Here is a 12,400-nt window from a genome sequence, read left to right on the forward strand (position 1 = left end):
GCACCCATAAACTAAATGTCTGATGTTTGCTTTTATGTTCGAAAGTAAATTGCAATAACATTCATAATAATCTATAAGCCTATTTGCTAAATCTTAGAACTCAGAATAACAGTAAGATGATTGAATGTTCTATTCATTGATTTTCGACATGACGCACTTCAGTAATATTTGATATTTGTTTTTCTTTGTAGTAGGACCGATGTAGTTTTTCTTAAGTTTTTCTTGATTTTTCTTTCGGGCCACCAGAAAGTTAGTGTGGAGCCCTGATCAAGGTCATTGGCATGTTAGCCCCGATCGGACGCCGTGTTTTTACGAAAGAGTATAGAAGCGCACGAATGTGATTTTTACTACGACTGGGCTGTGTATAGTTATGCCACTTGATAAATGTTGATGTACAGCGAGAGTTATCAACATTTAAATTATGTAGGAAGCGTGATCGTTCGTATTTTGTCGTGAGGGTATTTAAAATTCAGATAAACATCTCATTTCTCCCATGCCGTGTGGCGGAATCCGAATGACTGTCACAAACTACTTTCGAGTAAACCTCTATCAATGTACCCTACGACGCCACACTACATACATTGTAGCTAACACGAGTCCATGAGAGTAATGCGTTGCCATGCATCCACGTGCGTCCGCACTACCAGTGAGCAGTCAGTGCAGGTGCGCAGAGCACTTGTACAAAGTGATGCGTGCACCTGATACTCTGGCGTGAACCATGCAGGGCCGTATAAAGAGAGTGGCCATCTCGCTTTTTGGCTTATGTGTTTTGAAGCCTGTGATTGGTCAAAAGCTGGTCCCATGATCTACAGGCGCCATGTCGTTACTAAAGTGCGCTCATAATGCAGTGCCCACTTGTTTACGACCACAGAACTCTGTGTTTACGACCCCTTTGGTTTGGTTATTTTGTTACGTCTGAGCAAGGAGCTACTACAGACATGGAGTCCCAACAGAGTAATTTACGACCGAACTCTTTACGCAACGCGCTTAACTTCAAAGTGCCGCAGCGACGTTATCACCAAAATCTTGCCCCCGGTGACAGCTGCAGCGCGCTTTCAAGATCAAGTTCGATGCCGCAGCTCTGTCCGTTAGTGGAGGAGAGTAAAAATTGTCGAAACAAACACACGTCTCTTTTGTGCATGCGCAGTCCATAAGTCAGCCATTTTAGTATGCGCAATCGAAATCATCGAATCCACAACGAAATTTCGAATCTGGTAGTCGTTATTTCGCGAAATTTGGACCTGAGATGGGTGAGTTATGATGAAATATGTATAAAAACATGCCATATTACCTTCACTTTTTAAATTCCTCTACATGAAACATGACTTTTGTGGGAACTTTTAAAGTAATGTCGTTCGAAAGAGCATACTTCAACCTTTCGAATGCAACCGAGCATGAGAGTGCCAACAGGTGCCAACACATATTAAAATGCATTGGAAGCAGGGAGGTGGAAGAAAGAGAATGAGCTGACGGTGGGCGACACTGTCGTCTGCTCACGTCTTCATACAGTCCCATTTGTTCATATTTGTGTTAGTCGTCAATTCATGACAAAGTTTTGATCTCTGCCCAAACTCAGACTTGATTACGAATACGATCCATATTACCTTCGCTTTTTAAATTCCTCTGCATGAAACATGACTTTTGTGGGAACTTTTAAAGAAATTTCGTTCGAAAGAGGATACTTCAACCTTTCGAATGCAACCGAGCATAAGAGTACCAACATGTGCCAACACATATTAAAATGCATTGGAAGTGAGCTGACGGTGGGCGACACTGTCGTCTGCTCACGTCTTCGTACAGTCCCATTTGTTCATATTTGTGTTAGTCGTCAATTCATGACAAAGTTTTGATCTCTGCCCAGACTCAGACTTGATTACGAATACGATTATCCGTTCATCACGATTAATTAACTTTAGTCTTAAGATTTAACTTAAGTCTAAGAATATGAATAAAACTAAATTGTTACTTAGTTTACTATAGATCAAAATCTAGAGTAAGAAGCTTGATAAAATAAATATGTGATACTCAGTCATGTCTTAACTCACGAAATTCGCGAAAATAAAAGCGCGAACATTTCAGGTAATACAGTAGAATCTCATTTTGTCATGTTTTCCCAAGCCAAGTCACCAATGAAACTCTTAACTAGATCTAGATCTTAGTCTTAGAGTTAAAACTTAAATCAGTAAATTTAAGCCGTTTCGGCTTTCTCCTTTGCCTTTCCATCCCATGCCATGGTCTGTTCCTTTCCCCGAGGAGCTACTTTTTTAGTAATAGTACTGTAGTAGCTCCTTGCTTTCCCTCATATTTTCACAACTACGGACACGAAAACATGCAGGTGGGTACCTGTAGCTGTAGTGCTGTACTGTAGTGTAGAATTGGTGTATAAAGACCGATTTGGGGAGGCCAAAAATACAATGAAAATCGACATTCTGTTTGAATCAATCTCAGAATCATCGGGAACCAATTCCAACTGTCTGTAGTAGCTCCTTGGTCTGAGCAAGGAGCTACTACAGACATGGAGTCCCATCAAGCCAACCTTCTTTGATCTAGCTTCGATGCCGCTCCGACGAACGCGCGTATACGCAGCGGGGAGCCGAGCGTGATTTATGACATCTGTGTCCACGTCCGTGGCATAATCGCCCGGGTTTGGCGTTTCTATCGCACGCTTTGGTGGTTTCCGCACTGCGTTGTGATAAACATTACGGAGCGATCGCGTTTTCATCGGGGAAAACCCACTTGTAATCCGTAATTCGGAAATGTGTGTTTGAAGGGGGAAGTGCGGAATTGGTTGATATTTGTGCGGTTTCTGGTAGACACTGCATAATGCATGCGATCGATCGCGTTCGAACTGCTTGATTTTGCTTGTTCAATTCGTTGTGTACCGTCCAAACATTTGTTCGATATGGCGGGTTTTGACGATATTGCGGACAGTGAATTGTGTAACCTGTTAGAAATTGAACAGTTGGAATTGGTTCCCGATGATTCTGAGATTGATTCAAACAGTATGTCGATTTTCATTGTATTTTTGGCCTCCCCAAATCGGTCTTTATACACCAATTCTACACTACAGTACAGCACTACAGCTACACCTGCATGTTTTCGTGTCCGTAGTTGTGAAAATATGAGGGAAAGCAAGGAGCTACTACAGTACTATTACTAAAAAGACTAGCTCCTAGGGGAAAGGAACAGACCATGGCATGGGATGGAAAGGCAAAGGAGAAAGCCGAAACGGCTTAAATTTACTGATTTAAGTTTTAACTCTAAGACTAAGATCTAGATCTAGTTAAGAGTTTCATTGGTGACTTGACTTGGGAAAACATGACAAAATGAGATTCTAATGTATTACCTGAAATGTTCGCGATTTTATTTTCGCGAATTTCGTGAGTTAAGACATGACTGAGTATCACATATTTATTTTATCAAGCTTCTTACTCTAAATTTTGATCTATAGTAAACTAAGTTTTATTCATATTCTTAGACTTAAGTTAAATCTTAAGACTAAAGTTAATTAATCGTGATGAACGGATAATCGTATTCGTAATCAAGTCTGAGTCTGGGCAGAGATCAAAACTTTGTCATGAATTGACGACTAACACAAATATGAACAAATGGGACTGTATGAAGACGTGAGCAGACGACAGTGTCGCCCACCGTCAGCTCACTTCCAGTGCATTTTAATATGTGTTGGCACCTGTTGGCACTCTCATGCTTGGTTGCATTCGAAAGGTTGAAGTATCCTCTTTCGAACGAAATTACTTTAAAAGTTCCCACAAAAGTCATGTTTCATGTAGAGGAATTTAAAAAGTGAAGGTAATATGGCATGTTTTTATACATATTTCATCATAACTCACCCATCTAAGGTCCAAATTTCGCGAAATAACGACTACCAGATTCGAAATTTCGTTGTGGATTCGATGATATCGATTGCGCATACTAAAATGGCTGACTTATGGACTGCGCATGCACAAAAGAGACGTGTGTTTGTTTCGACAATTTTTACTCTCCTCCACTAACGGACAGAGCTGCGGCATCGAACTTGATCTTGAAAGCGCGCTGCAGCTGTCACCGGGGGCAAGATTTTGGTGATAACGTCGCTGCGGCACTTTGAAGTTAAGCGCGTTGCGTAAAGAGTTCGGTCGTAAATTACTCTGTTGGGACTCCATGTCTGTAGTAGCTCCTTGGTCTGAGCGTACACGCTAACCCTGTTACGTGTAATACGCGCGGTATCGACATGGCGTCCAAATTAGCAGTTGGCCAGACTCTCTTTATATACGGCACTGGCGTGAACCTTAAACTCCTTCCACATGGATGAGAAGACCGGACGAGATCGACGCGACGGGTAACTTAGTGTCGATCACAAATCATTTAAAAGATGACTAGTATTCACACTGATTATGCCTGCATGGATAAGAATTTCAGCACAGCCTTTTTATTCACTTCCAATATAGGGTCTGTAGGCCTATATTTCCGAAGTATACTACTCTCATGAGTCGATGGAATACTAGTACAAACTTAAATTTCGTTTCTCTTGTCACGCACAAAGAGAAAGAGGGAGAGAGAGGGGGTGGGAAACAAACAATCAGAATACTGTTAGCGTTCGTTTAATACATTGTAGTTTAATACATTCTTAACTTGAAGCTATAATTTCTCGAATATTAATTCATTGCCTTTCCCACGGCCCTCAGAAACTAAAGTTCATGAACTGGCGGTGTGTCTTGTTTATCATGTTTGGCACGTAAGGAATGCGCGCATACTACTAGACAGGGCGTGTATTCTTCTGCCATTTCTTTCTTCGAAGTCTGAAATGTAATAACCGTCGAGAAGGTTTATTTCATGAGCTTCACATGTTAATCATGATGCATGCATGCCTGAGAGCGTTCGTTCGTCGTGAACCTTCAAACTTGCTCTATACTCAGACAATAATTTCGGGAATTTCCAAGGCAACTGAGTAATATTTCTTTTTAAAAACCATTTATAAGAACAAATGTAACCTGCTAATTGCTTATCGATAAATCGATACAGTTTAAACTATCGTTCTTGTGCCTCACAGTGGTGTGGAGCGTATGCCGTTGAAACGTTCTTTTTAATGATGGAATAAAAAACAAGAACGCAGTTTGGTCGACCGTTCACAAGTCACCGCGGGGCAGCAAGATTTCTTGGGTTTAACATGCTGTTCGCGCAAATATTTGTGTCGTGTGTCTTTCTTACGTGCGAAAAAGTTTGCTAGCGGATTACAATCTCCCGAGTTTTGTAACCTGCTAATTTGTATGCGTGTATAAGAAGACATTGTAGGCTTCCTGCCAACCTCTTCAGAATATTAAACATCGTTAGAAAATATTTCAAATATTCCACCAAGTGTCTATACCAGATTGTTGTATTTCATTTCTAAAAATGCAAAAGCTCCCCCGTGTGAGAGGGGGACACCCCCTTCTCCACACATTATAGACTTCTCTTCACTCACATAAAGTTGGTTACAGTGAAAGACGCACACGTCCATCAGAAGGTGGTTGTAGCCATTCTCATTGTTCCCCGATCGATCAGTACACATTTTCTTTTTCTTGTTTTTTTTTTTGTTGAAAAAGAATAAAAATATTGTAACAAAGTGTGAATTAGATCGTTGAAATTCAGATCTCGATACAAACTTTCCTCGCACCTTTGATCATCAAAGTTCTTACACAGTGACAGACGCGCACGGGACTCACGAGGTGACAGAAAAATCACGATTTTATAGCCATGCCCACTGCCCCAGAGTATTAAATTTCTTACATTTTCTAAAAAAAAAAAAAAAATGTGTACATGATGAATTCCATAAAAATGGTGTTGAATATCATATCTAAAATATAAATGCACCCGTGATGGTCTGTCACAAGCTCTGTGCTCTCTATTATGCTCCAGCTCTCCCTCGATTACGTGCTCTTCCCCTCCCGCACACGTAAATATGGATATAGTGCCTATACCTGTTACATGTATCTTTGGACACTGTTTCAAACGAGGGTATGATTAACCCCCACCCCCACCCCCCAAAAAATAATGCAATCGTTACATGGAGTTTCCGCCAGATGTTGCTTGTATACGCTATATGAATAAAAAACCGCGTAGATAAGTAACAATTACCATAGGTACTCTCTTAAATTAAGCTCTTACCATAGAGGTCACATCAGTCGGGTCACTAATAAAAAGAACTGTTCATAGATAATCATAGGGGCCAACCCCGATTTGTAAAGCCTGATGTTCTTTTTTTTTCTATTTTGTTTGCATTTAATTACAAACGTATACAAACTGTTTCTTGACATAAAAGCCAAGGTGCTCCCTGCCCTATCGTAGGTTGTTTAACAATGACCCGGATATTCATTAACTCCTTGCGGCTGGAAGCTTTTGTGCTTGATGATGATATCAAAAGGTGGAACGGCATTGAGTCGCTGAGCTGCGCATGCATGACCAACGATGACCGAGCTGTGCCGATATAATGGGTCGGTTTGGAGATGGATCTTTTCCACCTCCCTGGTTCGATGTAAGGTAACATGGACATTATAGTACACTTCGTCGTCAGAAAACGACTAACAGTTATTTACTGTTGATCATCAAATCCTCGAAGTAGTATTCAGAGTAATTTCACAGTTCAAAATTTAACTCCCTTTAATCTCGTAAGCAGTTTATTACATGCAATTCGGTAAAACGTGAGATCGTATGGGTTTTGCATTGTCATGATCATGTTGTTTATATTACTCGAAAATATCAATAAATGAAATTCTTGCCTCGTATTGTTTTCATTACAACTGATTGAAAATTTGTTTTATATCGACGTAAACTGTGAATTCGTGAATACAACTTGAATGAAAATTACTTGACTGGACATGCATGGGCACTTAAAATCTGATCTATCCACAAAGAATAATATACATGAAGATTATCCCGTATTAATTCTATCAAATTTTGTTAAGGACAGAATTGCATTATTGTTGATAACGGAATTCATGATGCCGTAATTACGATAATTTACCTTGCACTGAATCGTAATATTGCTGTTAATGATACGGAATGTTGCTATAATCACTAACGAGTGCCGCTTAGTTATTTCCGCGTGCAGTATATTATGTCGTATAATATGTTGTTTGTAACAATACTCCGTCATATCAGATTATTTTGAACGGGCCAAGACACAATCACTCGCCCTGCGTATTATACTGTACATAATTATGACATAGTTCACGATATCCCGCTCGATAAAAGTTTAATGATTGGATGAAATGAGCGGCAACTTCTTAGCACTTCTGATTCTTGAGCAGATATATAATTTTCTTTAAGAGAATATCCATAATATCAGCGTTTTAAGCTTCATGATTTAAACTACGGAAATTGTTCTGTCTGTAGGCTGTTTTATCAACAAGGTTCTATATCTGAAAGAGAAATCGCAAGAGACTTTCAGTTTGCCACTGCTCTGCGTGGAAGTTTCGTCCGCATTTGCACGCTGTATAGGGGCCGAATATATCACTGTCATTATCGTAACACCTCGTCTTCATCATTATCACAAGCGCCCTCGATCTATCATTATCATCATCAAAAGCATTAAAAAAATTTTCAACGTCATAGGGCTCGACACTAACGGTGGCCCGGGCCACCAAAAACACACGTCGGGCCCCTAAAATTTCAGAAATTAAGATTTTGGTGGCCCGATCGGGCCACTAAAAAAAGTCGGATGTTTGCCTATACTTTTGAAAATGAACAGCGGTAACAATCAGCTCCGTAAGATGCTAAAAAAAAAAAAAAAAAAAATGTCAGATGTTTGCTTTTAACTTTGGAAATGAATAACGGGAATATTCGACTCCGTATGATACTAAAACAAGTGTTGGATGTTTGCTTATACTTTTTGAAATGAATAACGGTAAGATTCGGCCCCGTACGGTGCTAAAATTAATGTCAGATATTTGATTTTGCGTTCGGAAATGAAAAGGATTCTTAACATTCGGCTTCGGAAGATGCTGAAATAAATGTCGAATGTTTGCGTTGCCGTTCGGAAATAAATAAGAATGATATTCAACTCCGGATACGATGATGAAATAGATGCCGGATGTTTGCTTTTATACGTTCGAAAGTAAATAGCAATAACATTCAGCTCCGGAAGATGCTAAAGTAAATGTCGAATGATCCCTTTGACGTTCGGAAATGAATAACAATAATATTAAACTCCGTATGATGATAAAATAAATGCCGGATGCTTACTTCTACGTTCGAAAGTAAATAGCAATAACATTCAGCTCCGGAAGATGCTAGAATAAATATCGAAAGATCCCTTTAACGTTCGGAAATGCATACCAATAATATTCAACTCCGTACAATGATTAAATAAATGTCAGGTGTTTGATTTTACTTTCGAAAGTAAAGAGCAATAACATTCGCTCCGGAAGATGCCAAAATAAATATCAGATGATTGCTTTTAGGCCTACATTCGTTTGGAAGTGAATATAGCAGTAACATTCTGCAATATACGATGCTGAAATAAATGTCAGATATTTTGCTATAGCATTTCGAAATGAATAACAGTAACATTTAGTTGCGTTGCATGGGAAAATAATGTCTGATGTTTGCTTTGACGTTCAAAAATGAAAACAGTAACATTCGGCTCCGTATATACGATGCTAAACAATTGTCAGATTATTCATTTCACTTTCGGAAGTGGACAGCAATAGCATTCGGCTCCATGCGATAATGAAATAAATGTTGGATGTTTGCTCTTAAATCTGGAAATGAATAACGGTGATATTCTGCTCCGTACGATGCTAAAATAAATAACACATTGTTGCTTTTACATTTGGAAATGATTAACGGTATCTATCGGCTCAGTTAGGTGCTAACATAAATAGCGGATGTTTACTTTCACGTTCGGAAATGAATAGGGCCTAAGGATAATATTCAGCTCCGTAAGATGCTAAAATGAATGTCGGTTCTTTGCTTTTACATTTGAAAATGATTAACGGCAACATTCGGCTCCGTAAGGTGCTAAAATAATAGTAAAATTGGATGATTGCTTTTAATACAATTTTGTTTGTTTTAGGCTTTCAATACCGATGTAGAAATAAGGACGATACGATAAAATTAGAAGCTGAATGAATATTAAACGACATGTCTCACGTCACGCTCAGGCATCTTGCACTTCTTTAATATTATGGTCTTGGTAAACACGACACGTGGTACGGTACGCGCCTGCCGTGATATAACGCATTGAAGAACCTGCATGGTAACGTACATAAACACGCATGCGATTTGTCGTAATTAATGTGGTAGCGAACGCAGGGATTTACGAAGACGAACACAGGGATTTACGAAGACGAATACACATGCTTCGTTGCATGTCTTTTCATGCTATTCTAGGTGCTCGCGTCGATCGACGAAACCATACTATACTGTTACAAACGACATGAACAATGCAAGTAGAGCTTCGTTTGTTGTATCGAAATGGATAAACAAGGTGCTGGAACCAAGATCATCTGCGGATTATCAAACTTTGCAACGCTCCAGAAGCACTGAAACAGCATGATTTGATCGTTCTTCGGCCGTGAACTAGTAGTGAAAAAGTCGTGGTTTTGGAGCCCAAGAGCTGCGGACAAAAGCCGATGTAACAATCGGCGGATTATCACCATGAATAGCATGTGTCTTTTGTTCGATTTTCACGCTGCATAACAAAAGAGTCACTCTAGCCGGCGAGGGGGCGAGGCAGGATGTCGGTGACTGTTCTGCCCGAAAAGCACGACTTTTTCACGACGTAACAACTACTAATCCACGGTAATTTCACATCGATTCCAGCACATTTTCACAACTCGTTCACCACCTAATCACAACGCAATCACAGCAAAACCACGGGGACAATATGTAAGTGCAAAAGCACGACTTTTGCACGACTAAATCACAACGAAACCACAAGTAAAGGACGGCGTTTTCACTGTCAAAGCATCGCGAATAGTGTTGGTAGTGGAGAGGAGTCATCCGTATTGAACATACACTATCAGACCATAAACAACACAGAATTCTTCTATACTATAGGCCCTACTAAAGGTATTGGGAAGATCATTATTGAAAATCAGCGTTAGCATGGACTTACGGTCTCATGGACTAAGCATTGACTTCATTCTGGGGGCTTTCTACTAGGAAGAAAAAAAGATCTGAAAACGGATGCAGTCAAGTGCTGTGAGCTCTTTAATCTTGACATCTGGGATATTATTTTTGCAAAGGCCCTTGGTGGTGACTTACCTGACGCTGAATACGCAGAGAAATACGCCACCAGGCACAGGCAGACGGCGAGTGAGAGCTTCATCTGAATGGGAGATGAAAGAAGAAAATGGAGATGTTTCTTTAGAATCTGTACGATACAGTGCGATGTTATGATCATATGAAATCACAGAAGACAACCAGGGCTAGGAAATGCTCTAAAGCTTCAAAGTTTAAAGCTGAAATTTGTTGTAATTTCCATCAAGTAAACAGAAAAAAAAATTAAATACAATGTATAGGCAGAACATATTTTGTAATAATTGCGAAAACGAAAATTAACAGAATACATGTGATGATGAGTAACAAAATGAAGAAAACATTAATGTATTTTTGATACAAAGTACAAATTAAATAAGGATGGGAATGGAAATGGAGGGTCTAACTAAAAACAAAGCTTGTACGATATGAGACCCTAAGTAAATACATAAGACGACGAATGATAAATTAATGAAACTACAAACAGATTTAAAAGAAAATTAATTAAATCAAATGACATGAGTTCAAATTAGGAAAGAAAAAAAAAGAGAAAAATGCACAATCTATCAACTGCAACTTGGTAAAATTATTCGATTCAAGTCACTTTGATACAAACTGAACATGCTAGATGGGTATAGATTTATAGTGCACACCTTGACAGGACAGTGTAGAATATTCAGCTAAACTTTCATTTAAGCAGAAATACTTAAAAACAACAACAAACTTTCACTTGCCTGCTTGGTACACCCTGATTTACTGTCTCATTGATAAACGCAGTATATTTAGTCTTAATATTATCAAAGCGGCATGGAGTATTATCGGTTGAAACACAGATTGAACAATTTTAGGCAGTGATTTTTAGTTTCATAAATAGGATATGCAGGATATGCACACAAACATACAGGCTTGTAAAAGGTGAATATATTATATTACTTTTGATCTCGATTCCAAGAGTATTCTCCGAGACATCCCTAAATGATGTCCATAAATCTTACCTTGCTGTTCTCCATTCTGCGGTGATGACTCCAAGACCGAATGCTCGGAAAGAAATTTTCACAAAGTATACCAAGTCCGTGAGAGAAGACAGCAAAGTTGGTTGTGTACTTTAAACTTGACTCCTGGTCACTGTGATTAACGATTCAGCGAGTGAGCTAGCCGCTTATATAGAGATTTTTCGGCGCAATCTTCCAATTGTTTCTCTCCCAAACAAAATGATGAACACATCAAGGGCAGATGAGACAGGGTCTCCCAAAAGTAGATAAAACAAAATAGAGGGATATTCATACCGTTTATCTATTTATTACATTATTCATTTATTTGTTTATTTACTTTTTTTGTTTGAGGAAAACAACATCATCACCCCCAATCACAAATTTGATAAACAGATCAAGGATGGGTATCCGACAGAGCTTTTGACAGTGGCACATTGCTGCCAATCAGCAGAGAAGTGTGACACTCAACATCATTGTTGATTTTGACCTCCGCTTAATTCTAAAAGTTATTGGATGACTGGTTTTGATGGGACCTTTCGACACCCTTCGCAGCTGTTTCTGACAAGATAAAAAAAAAGAAACAACTGAATAACTCTATCCATCTAAGTCTAATGTTTGCATTAGACTTAGATAGTCAACGGGCTTCTCTTCTCAAAATAACTCGTGTCCATAGATTTGTGAGCTCTCTTACTTGCAAGTAGAAACTCATTCTAATATGTACACTCTTCTCGACGAAGGCGAGTTTACCAGCCTCAGTCCCACCCACCCACCCACACACACACACACATACACACACACACACACACACACACACACACACACACACACACACACACACACACAGTCAAAGCTGCAAACAACAACAACAACAACAAGAAACAAACAACAGAACGGATGGAGGGGAAAAATGAAAATGAAACTTGGCACATGGTGGTTTGAGTTACTAGTAACGTAGAGTGAACGATATTGGCATTACGTTGGAAACAGCTGGACGTTGTGGTAGCTGGCCCTGGGCTTCCAGCCCAGATTATCTCAATCACTTCTCGATGGTGGATCAACTGCCAGGACAGGATTAACGTACAGCCGGAAGGTTGAGGTAGACAAGCGCGTCGCATTTCCTGATTCATCCTTTGCAATAATAATATGAGCAACTGTCACTGCGGGATCAA

Source organism: Diadema setosum, chromosome 4, assembly GCF_964275005.1.
Source record: "Diadema setosum chromosome 4, eeDiaSeto1, whole genome shotgun sequence".
NCBI lineage: Eukaryota > Metazoa > Echinodermata > Echinoidea > Diadematoida > Diadematidae > Diadema > Diadema setosum.